The 10551-nt window shown below is 39.5% G+C and overlaps 1 non-coding gene across 1 annotated transcript; it reads right to left on the minus strand.

Moving 5' to 3' along the window:
* Positions 1 to 559: 559 nt before the first annotated feature.
* On the minus strand, positions 560 to 665 carry LOC112428788 (U6 spliceosomal RNA). The gene has a single exon (XR_003020832.1). It is a non-coding gene; the product is annotated as a U6 spliceosomal RNA (small nuclear RNA).
* Positions 666 to 10551: the final 9886 nt, after the last annotated feature.

A 10551-nucleotide genomic window follows, 5' to 3' on the forward strand; every position in this document is an offset into this window, starting at 1 on the left:
GAGAACTTGAGTTGGGGAGGGTTTGGAAGTCCTGGAGTCCAAAGGCCCGAGAACCAGTAGTTTCAATATCTGAGGGCAGGAGAAGCCGAATGTCCCAATTCAAGAAGAGAGAAAAAAATAACCCTTCCTCTGCCTTTTTATTTGATTCATGCCTTCAACAGATTAGATTATGTCCACCCACACTGATGAGGGTTGATCTTCTTTGCTCAGTCTGTTGATTCAAATACTAACCTTGTCAAGAAACACCTTCACAGACACACCCATAAATAATCTTTACCAGCTATCTGGGCATTCCTTAGGCCAGTCAAGTTGACATATAAAATTAATCATCACAGGTTGCTGTTAGAATTATGACAACATCATAATTTATAACAATCTATTTCAAGTTAATGCCAACTTAATTACAATAATATACACAACTTTGTTCCTATGTAGCCCATCCCCTTCCCCCTCATTTTTTGTTGTTATTGTCATGCAAGTTATAATATATAATTCCAAATCTAGATATCCTACTCATTACTGATCATCTCCAGTACATTGTGTACCCTTGAATACAGAAAAAAATATGAAATGCTTTGCAAATCTTAAGTCATCCTTGCACAAGGGCCATACTAGTCTTCTCTGAATTGTTCTAATTTTGGTATATGTGTTACTGAATTGAGCACAATGTGATCTGATTTTACCATTAAAAACTTCACTCTGACAGCATGAAAAATGGATTAAAGAGGAGGCCAGTGAGGAGGTGAGAAGACTGATAACAAGATGCTGGAATAAACAGATAAAAGAAGATGGTAGTCTAAACTAGAGTTCAGTACTGACGTGCTAGAGAATAGAGGCTGACAACAAATTTGAAAAATGTTAAAGAGATAATATTAACTCGCTATGGTGACTGAATGTAGGGTTGAGGAAAATAGAAGAGGAAAAATGTTTAGCTTTCTGCATCATGTAACTGAAGGGATATGGTGCATTTCATAGAAATAGATAACGTTGAAATAGGAGCTTTGGGAGAAAATGCAACAAGCTCAGTTTTAGACCTTTTGAATTTGTGATAGTTGTTGGATATTCAAATAGAGACCCGGAGATGATCAATAAAGAGTGTGATATCTAGATTTGAAACTAAAGTGAGCAATATGAGCTGTGAGTATAGATTTGAGTGATTAGTATGTAGATAGTAATGGAAGCCTACTAAGTTTATTAGAATGCCCAGTAAGAGTGAATACAGTGATAATAGAAGAAGATGAAGGATGGAATTCCAAGGAACAGTAATATTTGAGTTGGAGGAAAAGATTCTTCCCAAAAAAGAGAAGGAGAAGCCCTAGAAATACCTGGACAAGCAGAAGAATGTGTTGTCATGAACGTTGAAGGAAGAAAGTATTTCCAGAATCAAGATGCCACAGAAAATAAGGACTACAATGTTTTGATTGGATTTAACAATAAGGAAATTAATTAACAACTGTGGTACATTAAAGATAGCTGTAAATTATTTGCTGTTCTCCCTATCAAGAAATGAAGTCTATTTGCCTTCTGTTGAATCTGGACTGGATTGGACTTGTATTGACCAATGTGGCAGAAGTGAGGTTCTTTAATTTCTGAGGCTGAGCAGCTTCTATTTTCACAAGGTTGAAATTGTTCCTCTTGAAACTCAGCCTTCATGTTGAGAGAAGCCCACATGTAGAAAGGCCAGGAGGAGAAGGACTAACTTCTAGCTGAGTTCCCAACCAAAAGCCAACACCATCTGCCAGCCATGTCAATGAGCCATAGTGGATGTTCCAGCTCAGTCAAGCCTCCAGGTGACTGCAGTTCCGTGCAGAACAGAGAAATTGTCTAGCTGAGCCTTGTCAACCCGCAGAATCATGACAGATAACCAATGGTGTCTGTTGTTTTAAATGACTAAGTTCTGAGGTACCGTGTTACTCAGCAATTGACATGTTTTCTTACTATTTTGTAATGTCCGTAAGAGCAGCTGTCCTATTGGGGAACTGCAGGTGTAAATTGCAATGGGTTGAAGAGTGACTTAAAGGATAGAAACTGTAGACATCTATTTTAAGAAGTGGAGTGTGAAAGAGAGGAGCTATTTAGAGTGGTAGTGGAAGAAGTTCTGTATTTGACAAAGGAAGTTTTGTTTGTTTTTAATAGGAAAAACTTAAACAGTATTTAAGAAGGGGTTAGGTGGTGCCTCACACTTATAATCCCAGCACTTTGAGAGGCTGAGGCAGGAGGACAGCTTGAGGCCAGGGGTTCAAGACCAGCCTCGGAAACACAGTGAGACCTCATCTCTACAAAAAAAGAAGTCAAAAACTTAGCCAGGCGTGGTGGTACATGCCTGTAGTTCCAGTTATTTAGGAGATTAAGGTGGAAGGATCATGTGAGCCCGAGAGGAGGTTGAGACTGCAGTGGGCCATGATTGTACCATTGCACTCCAGCCTGGGTGACAAAGTGAGACCCTGTCTCAAGAAAAGAAAAGAAAAAGTATTAGTTTAAGGAAAAAACATTGAAGACACAGGAGAGACGAGTTAATTGATGGAGCAAGGTTCCTGAGGAGACAGGGAAAATGCTGTCTTATTCAGATGCCCCTAGAAAGGATCTGATTGGTTTCATTAGATATTATCCAATATGGATGCCTGGATGAGTGAACTCTCATATCTTACCTCCTCAGCAGTCATCCTGTGGATGGCTGCCTATGGCTCAGGCACTAATATATTTTCTAGTCATCTATGGCTAGAGTGTTTAAGTAGTATTGTTTAGGGTATTTCAGGCTACGAGTAATAGAAGACATATCTCAAAGTGGCTAAAACACATCTGAAGTTTGAAGGTTGATTAAATCAGCAGCTCAAAAGGTATCATCAAGGTTCCAGGTTCTTTCTATCATTCTGCTCTGCTGTCTTCAGACTTTTATCTCGTTCTCTTAGGTGTGCTTCCATAATAATCTCAAGATGACTGCTGCAGTTCCAGGGGTCATATTCAGAAGATAATGTCAAGGGACAGAAATAAGTTTCTCCATGCAAGTCCCTTTCCAGAAGTATTGTAGCAAACTACTCAAAAGTTTAGAATCTCATTATATGCCCAGTCAATATCGAGGATGATTTTAGGTAGATTATTTAAACTTTCTGAACTTCCATTTTGCTCATCTGTAAGATGGGTAGCAAAGTATCTATCTCAAGGTTATCATAAGGAATAAAAGAGTTTTATATTAAATGCATCACCTAGTGTTTGGCCCACATGTACTCCATCTTCCATCCTGTGTCTACAGTTCATTTTCTATGAAACATACTTGAGGTTCTCTCCTCCCATTTAAAAGACTACATATGGCTTAAAATAAAATTGATTCATGAGAACGCATGCACACAGGGAGGGGAACATCATATACTGGGGCCTGCTGGGGGGTGGGGAGCTGGGGGAGGGATAGCATTAGGAGAAATACCTAATGTAGATGACGGGTTGATGGGTGCAGCAAACCACCATGGCATGTGTATACCTATGTAACAAACCTGCATGCTCTGCACATGTATCCCAGACTTGAAGTATTATTAAAAAAATAAATAAAATTGATTCATCTTCTGGTACTAGAGTTTACTTTCCTGAAAATACTCAGAAGAGAGAAAAAAATAACTGGATATCTATTAGAAAAGAAAAAGGATGGATGGACAAATGAGAATGTCTACTCCATGGGACCACCAGTCTGCAAGAAACTGTTCCGGTTGTCTCATTCTTGGGGTGTGAAAACTCCTGGGTTCCAGGCAGGAACTGAAGTCAGAGTTTCCTGTCTGGAAAAAAGGGAGACAGCCAGTGTATGGGATGGGGATCCAGGGCACAGATGGAGTATAGGTGCTGCTGTATGTGTTGGGTAACAGAGGTAAACATTCAGAATGATTTATTCTTATTCCAAGTATATACTGTATAGGATGGCACTATGCTTCGCCACAGACCTGAGATGGAGCCAGAATAATAAATCATAAAGTTCCCTAGGCTCCAAAGAGAATATAACCTGAATACTGAATAGTATTTGCATTATCATGTAACTAAGGCAAAAAAAAAAAAAAATACCATGCATTCTCACATGCCCTGTGCTTTCTCTAGAAACAATTAAATTTCCCATCTAGAAGCTCCCTTTGCTTATCTCAACAGACACAGTGCCATCTACTGAAAATAAAGCACCAATAGCCATGGTATCCTGAGGGATTCCCAGGAGAGCCCCCCTCTCTGTGGGCTCCCTGTCTCACCCACCTCCCAGATGGACTGAAGGGAGTAGGCGGAATCCACAGGCTGTTCTCCTGTCACAAACTGTAATGCATCTGTTCCCTGGTGCTTTCCGTGAGCAGCGAGAGTAAGACGTTCCTGAAGGGACCTAGGGAGCCTGGCAAGGCACTTACAGTGTAAGTGAAAGCTCTTTTAGGCTGCCCTCTTGCCTTCAACCAAGTATAAACTGAAGCTATTTTATATAGCAGAGGCATACTTTTTATATTCAATCATAGTAAGGATGAATGACATGTCTTCCTTTGAGTAATTAGGAGATGTTTCTTTCCACACAATAGTGTAGCAATGTGTTTAAGTACGTTTATCCTTCTGTGAAATTTTTAATGGGTACAATGGATAAGAGATTAATAACAGAATCCTGGACCATTATCAAGACAGGTACGTCTTTGGGAAATGTGGGTAACCTAGGTTGCTGTGAAATTCACTTAGGCGAAAGTCCACATTTTAATTCATTATGTCTTCTCCAGGTGGCAATGTCTCTTGGTCTCATACATGGAGAAATGGAGAAACAAAAGAAGACTGTTTCTGATTTAGCCACTACAGTTAATGATAAAATAGAAAATGGAAGCTTTAAAATGGATGCAGCTGGAAACCATCATTCTTAGCAAACTATCACAAGAACAGAAAACCAAACACCGCATGTTCTCACTCATAGGTGGGAACTGAACAATGAGATCACTCGGACTCAGGAAGGGGAACATCACACACCCGGGCCTATCATGGGGAGGGGGGAGGGGGGAGGGATTGCATTGGGAGTTATACCTGATGTAAATGACGAGTTGATGGGTGCAGCACACCAACATGGCACAAGTATACATATGTAACAAACCTGCACGTTATGCACATGTACCCTACAACTTAAAGTATAATAATAATAAATAAATTAAAAAAAAAAAAAAAAGAACAGAAAATGCATGAGCCTCACTAAACAAACGGGTAGGGATAGTGACAGATAAAATAAAATGACTTTCGGATTTTGTTCCATGAAAAAAAAAAAAAAAAAAAATACAAAGCCTTCTGCAGGACATACTCAACTCTTGCCCTCACCGCCTCTCACTTTACCATTCCTCCTCCCAAGGAATCTTGGCTCAGCATGTTAGGAAGCCCTTCAGGGACCATTTGTAATTTAAAGCTCTGGTTTGAATTGATTCTGATTTGGCTTTTGGTAGTCAGATCTGGCATCTCTTCCATTTGCCCCTCCAAATCTGGCCCCATTTTCTCTATTGCATTTACTGCTCATTCTTTCTGCTATCCTTTTATTAGATTTTCCAAAGCAAAACTCCCTGCAGTTAAGTCTGTGGTCTGGTAATTTATCACAAATATTCTTGAAATTGCCTCATTAAAAGGGGCATTTGAAGCTGAAACCTAAGCGTCCGTTGCCACGGTAACCACCGACAACTATTTAGAACAGCCTGCTTAAACCAGAGGGGTAGAGGATTGCTGTTGGCAGAGATTGAAGGTAGGTAACTAAACTCTACTGGGCAGGGGAAAAGGCCTATAGATTCTGATGTGGAATTCTCAATCTCAAGTCAGATATCCTTCTACATAATAAGACAAAATAAGTTGATGCCGTGCTCCTGAGTTATCTGCTGCATGTAGTCTAGGAAATTTGAAAATTGAAAGTTCTTTTCACAGTCTGATTAGCAAGGGAGCTTGGATTAAAAATGAATACCTCAAAATTACTTGATCATGCTTTGCATGTTCTTGAGCCAGTCATTTGCCTCTCAGTGCTTCAAGTTCTTTGTACATTTTTTTAAAAATGGCCAACATAAACTCCATATGTCTTAGTCTGTTTATGCTGCCATAACAAAATGCCTTAGGCTGGGTAACTTAAAAAGAAAAGAAATTGATTTATTACAGTGATGGAAGCTGAGAAGCCTAAGATCAAGTGCTAGCATTGATGTTTGGAGAGGTGCTCTCTGCTCCCAAGATGGTGCCTTGTTGTGAAATCTGCAATATCATGGGGTGGGAGGTGGAAGAACAAGAGAACCAAACTCACTTACTCAAGACCTTTTAAGAGGGTACCTAACATCATTCTTGAGGGCAGAGTCCTCATGATTTAATCACCTCCCAAAGGCCCCACCTCTTAACACCATCACCTTGAGAACTAAGTTTCAATATATAAATTTTGGGGGTATACACACATTCAGATCATAGCACTATGTCAGCAGGTTATGTGAATATCAGTGACACAATAAAAGTGAAGCCTTTTTGTTAACAAGGTGCTACATCCAAGTAGACTAAAACTCATGTTTTGAATCTATAACTGTTCTCCAGAATGTCTTATGGATTGCCATTAGGCAAACTTCTTCTCTCAAAACAGAAACAAAAACGAAAACAATCACAATTCCTCCAATAGAGAGTAGTGTCAAAATAACCTTATTTATTGCCTTTCCAAGACAGGATTCTCCATACTTTCCATTATCCACAGGCCTGTAAAAGAGCTAACAGTGCCTGTTAGGCATATCTTGAAGTGCTACAAAGGTGGTTATAAGAAAAATATATTTGGCAAATAATGAAGATTATTATAAAAAGTACAAATGACATTCCTTCATCCTGTTTTCTTGGTTTTCCAGTGCAAATTTGGATAAAATATTAAAGAGACAGTTATCAGGAGTGCTGAGCACTGTATGAAAATAGAGGGAGATGTCAGGTCAGGCAATATATATGGGTAATGTAGAAAGATCTACATTTTTAAAAGTAGTTATATGCTTGGGAGTGTTTTGTATGTACTGTTTTCTTGGTAGAAATATAGTGCATTAAATCAACAGGATTAGACAAATATGACAGATGGAAAAACACATCTTGGTAAGCAAAGTATGGAGGGATAAAGACATGGTAAAGAAGAAAAGACTGCAGAGTGTTGTTGTTCTTGTGACAAGAAGAAGGGGGTATGCACTGGAATGGAGTCGTGGTAGGAATAGTTATGGAACACAATAACAACAACAACTCGTGTCATATGAAAAGGGATTGAGTTATGGATATCAGTGGATGCATTAAATTGGCAAGATCTAGAATTTCTTCAGCACTGCACTCCTTTTGTTGTTTTTCATACTAGCACAACTGCATTACTCAAGTATTAGTGAATTTTTGATGACTCATTCATGTACCTACGAAGGAACGGGGTAAGCAGAGCTTACTCATGACCACTTCAGGTAGTCATAAGTAGGCAGCCTGTGACCTCAAATGTTCTAAATTTCCTTCTTTTCACCAAGTGTGTAGGGAGGTCAGAGCTTCCCAGAGATAGGTGGGGGGTGGAGGAGTTCACAGAACATCGAAAATATTGAGATGTTCAAATCAGAATGGATTCAACATCAAAGAGAGATCTTGCACATATTTGAGAAAAGGTGAACAAAGCAATTCCACACAAAATTGCTTGTTTTGTGGCTGTTAATGAGAAAATTCCCTGACACATACCTTTTACTGTTTATGTCTCAGACCTTGTAAATCATGAAATGCAATTTCAGATTGTAGTGTAAGACCTATAGAGAAACGTGGGTATTGCTGTTAGCTGTAAATACAGTTCTTTATTATGATTGCAGCTTGTTCTCCCTAAAATAAAATTCAGCATGTGCTGAATTTAAGTTTAGCTTGGCTAACTTTTCTGCCAGATAGAATGTAAGTACACTGCATATAATACTGTGTTAGCTTTTTTCTTTTCAACATGAACTCAAATTTTGAATGTTCTTATCAGTTTATTATTAAACCTTCATGCAAAAACAAAATGGGAAAATGTAAGGGCATAATCTGTGGCATCAGATAGAACTGTTTAGATCTTGATTATGCCACTTACTTGATTGCTAATCCTTACTTTCCTTATCTATAAAAATTGGATGATAGACATGCTTACCTCATATGGTAGCTCTGAGGTATAAAGGAGACAATGAATGTAGACTTTGTTGGGATACTTACTCAGTAAATAATACCCATTTTCCCCACCCAAGTTCTGAACCAATTTAGAAACAGACAAGAGTAATGCAGGCAGGAGACTGTTATCATTGATACAGTTGACACTGGAGAGCTTAGGCTTCCTGATGCTGAATACCAGAAATAGACAGGTTCACCAACTGGTATCAGGTAGTCCTGGACAATGGGTCATTCCACTGGGAAAAGGTCTTTGCCACTATGCTTACAGTATGCCTAAAATCATGCTCCCTGTGAGATTTGCTACTAAAAGAGAAAGAGGCTGGAATACAAATACCCAGATTCTCTCAAACTTATCCTTGCCAGGGGAGGATAAATGAGGAGGTGGAAGTCTCCAGGAATGTTACAGCTCATGCGGCTCCCTCTCATGGGAGGAAACAGCAGGAGTGGAGAATGAGTATTGCCTCCCACAGAATGATTAGCACAGTGCCTGGCACAAAGAAGCATTTATTATTTGTCATCTATGCCTATTATAATTACTGATTCTTAAGGAAAAGTGAAAATAAATACAAATTATACTTTGAACATATGGGAGAGTAGTAGGTGGCAAGTTTTAGAAAGACTGATAAAACCTGAATAGTTAAGGTCCTTATATGTCATGATGTGCATTTTCATTTTGTTTTGTAGATAATGGATAACCAAAAATAATCTTAAATCAGGGAGAAACTCTGTATTAAGTCTGTTGTCACACCGTTATGAAGAACTACCTGAGACTGGCTAATTTATGAAGAAAAGAGGTTTAATATATTTATAGTTCCGCAGGCTGTATAGGCAGCATGGCTGAGGGGCCTCAGGAAACTTAACATTACGGCAGAAGGCAAAGGAGAAGCAAGCATATCTTTACCATGGCGGAGTACTAGATGGAGAGAGAACAAAGGGGGAAGTGCTACACACTTTCAAACAACCAGATCTCGTGAGAACTCTATCGTGAGACAGCACTAGGGGGATGGTGCTAAACCATCAGAAACCACTCCTATGATCCAATCACCTTCCACCAGGCCCCACCTCCAACACATAGGGTCACAATTCAACATGAGATTTGGGTAGGGACCAGAGCCAAACCATATCAAACTTTCAAGTTTGCATTTTAGAATATGAACTATTTCTTAGACTGTTTCGTGTTGCTATAAAAGAATATCTGAGTCTGGGTAATTTGTAAAAGTAAGAGGTTTATTTGGCTCATGGCTCTACAGGCTGTATTACCATGACACCAGCATCTGCTTCTGGTGAGGGCTTCATGGAGCTTCCACTCATGGTGGAAGGCAGAGGAGAGTAGGTATCACGTGGTAAAGGGAAAGGAGAGAGAGAGAGAATGAGAGAGAGGGGAAGAGGGGTGGGGAGGGAGGTGTCAAACTCTTTAACCGATCTAACAGGAACTAAGAGTGACAACTCACTCAATCCCGTGAGAATGGCACCAAGCCATTTGTGAGGGATTCGTCCTCATGACCCCAACACCTCTCTCTAGGACCCACCTCCAACATTGGGGATCAAATTTCAGCATGAGATTTGGAGGGGATGAATATTCAAAGTACATCAAACTCTAAGTGCAGTATACAACATAGAGAAGATGAACAAATTCTCCCTGAGCCAGGCACTCTGCTATGCACCTAATAGAATGCTCTCTCTTTTAATCCTCACGGCAATCTTGAGAATAATGCCACACTCACATCGCTCCCATTTTAAGATGGCAGAACTGAAACTTTGAAAGTTTAAATAATTTACCCAAGATACTCAGCTTATAAATGAAAAATCTAGAATTTGATCCCATATCTACCTGACTCTAAAACTCAGGACTGGCTTCATGGGCCTATGACCAGTACAGTCACACAGAGACCTGAATTTAGAAGGGCTCTGTGCTTGGTTTTATGCTCTGCTGTCTCAGTATTAAAATTCTTAATCATTTTAGAACAAGGGGCCTGCATTTTCATTTTGCATTGGGTCCCTTAAATGATGCAGCCAGTTCTGCCAAGACATCTTTTCTTACTATTATTCCCGTCACCACTATCACCAAATCTGAAAGATTCTACACAAATAAAACTCCCCTTTTCATCAGAGTTATGGAAAATTAATGAGTCTAGGTGGAAAATTAATATGTGGATGATTGTATATGGGTGTTTCTGCATTTACACGTGTAAATGTTCACAATTCAGAGCCCAGTCATTGTCACCACTTTTTTCTCAAACATTTTTTTGTTCCTAGGGACTTAACCAGTGCTGCCATGCTGGCCCCAGGCTGTGAGTTGGACCCAGACCAAGAAGTGGTAAGGACAAGGCCTGAGGATTAGTGAGGGAAGAGGAGAAACACATTCATGTCTAAGCACATGTGTCTGGTCATATTCCAAGTCTCAGTACAAATTAATTTTGAATTATCTGG

This window comes from Macaca nemestrina, chromosome 11 (assembly GCF_043159975.1).
Source record: "Macaca nemestrina isolate mMacNem1 chromosome 11, mMacNem.hap1, whole genome shotgun sequence".
NCBI classification, from domain to species: Eukaryota; Metazoa; Chordata; class Mammalia; order Primates; family Cercopithecidae; genus Macaca; species Macaca nemestrina.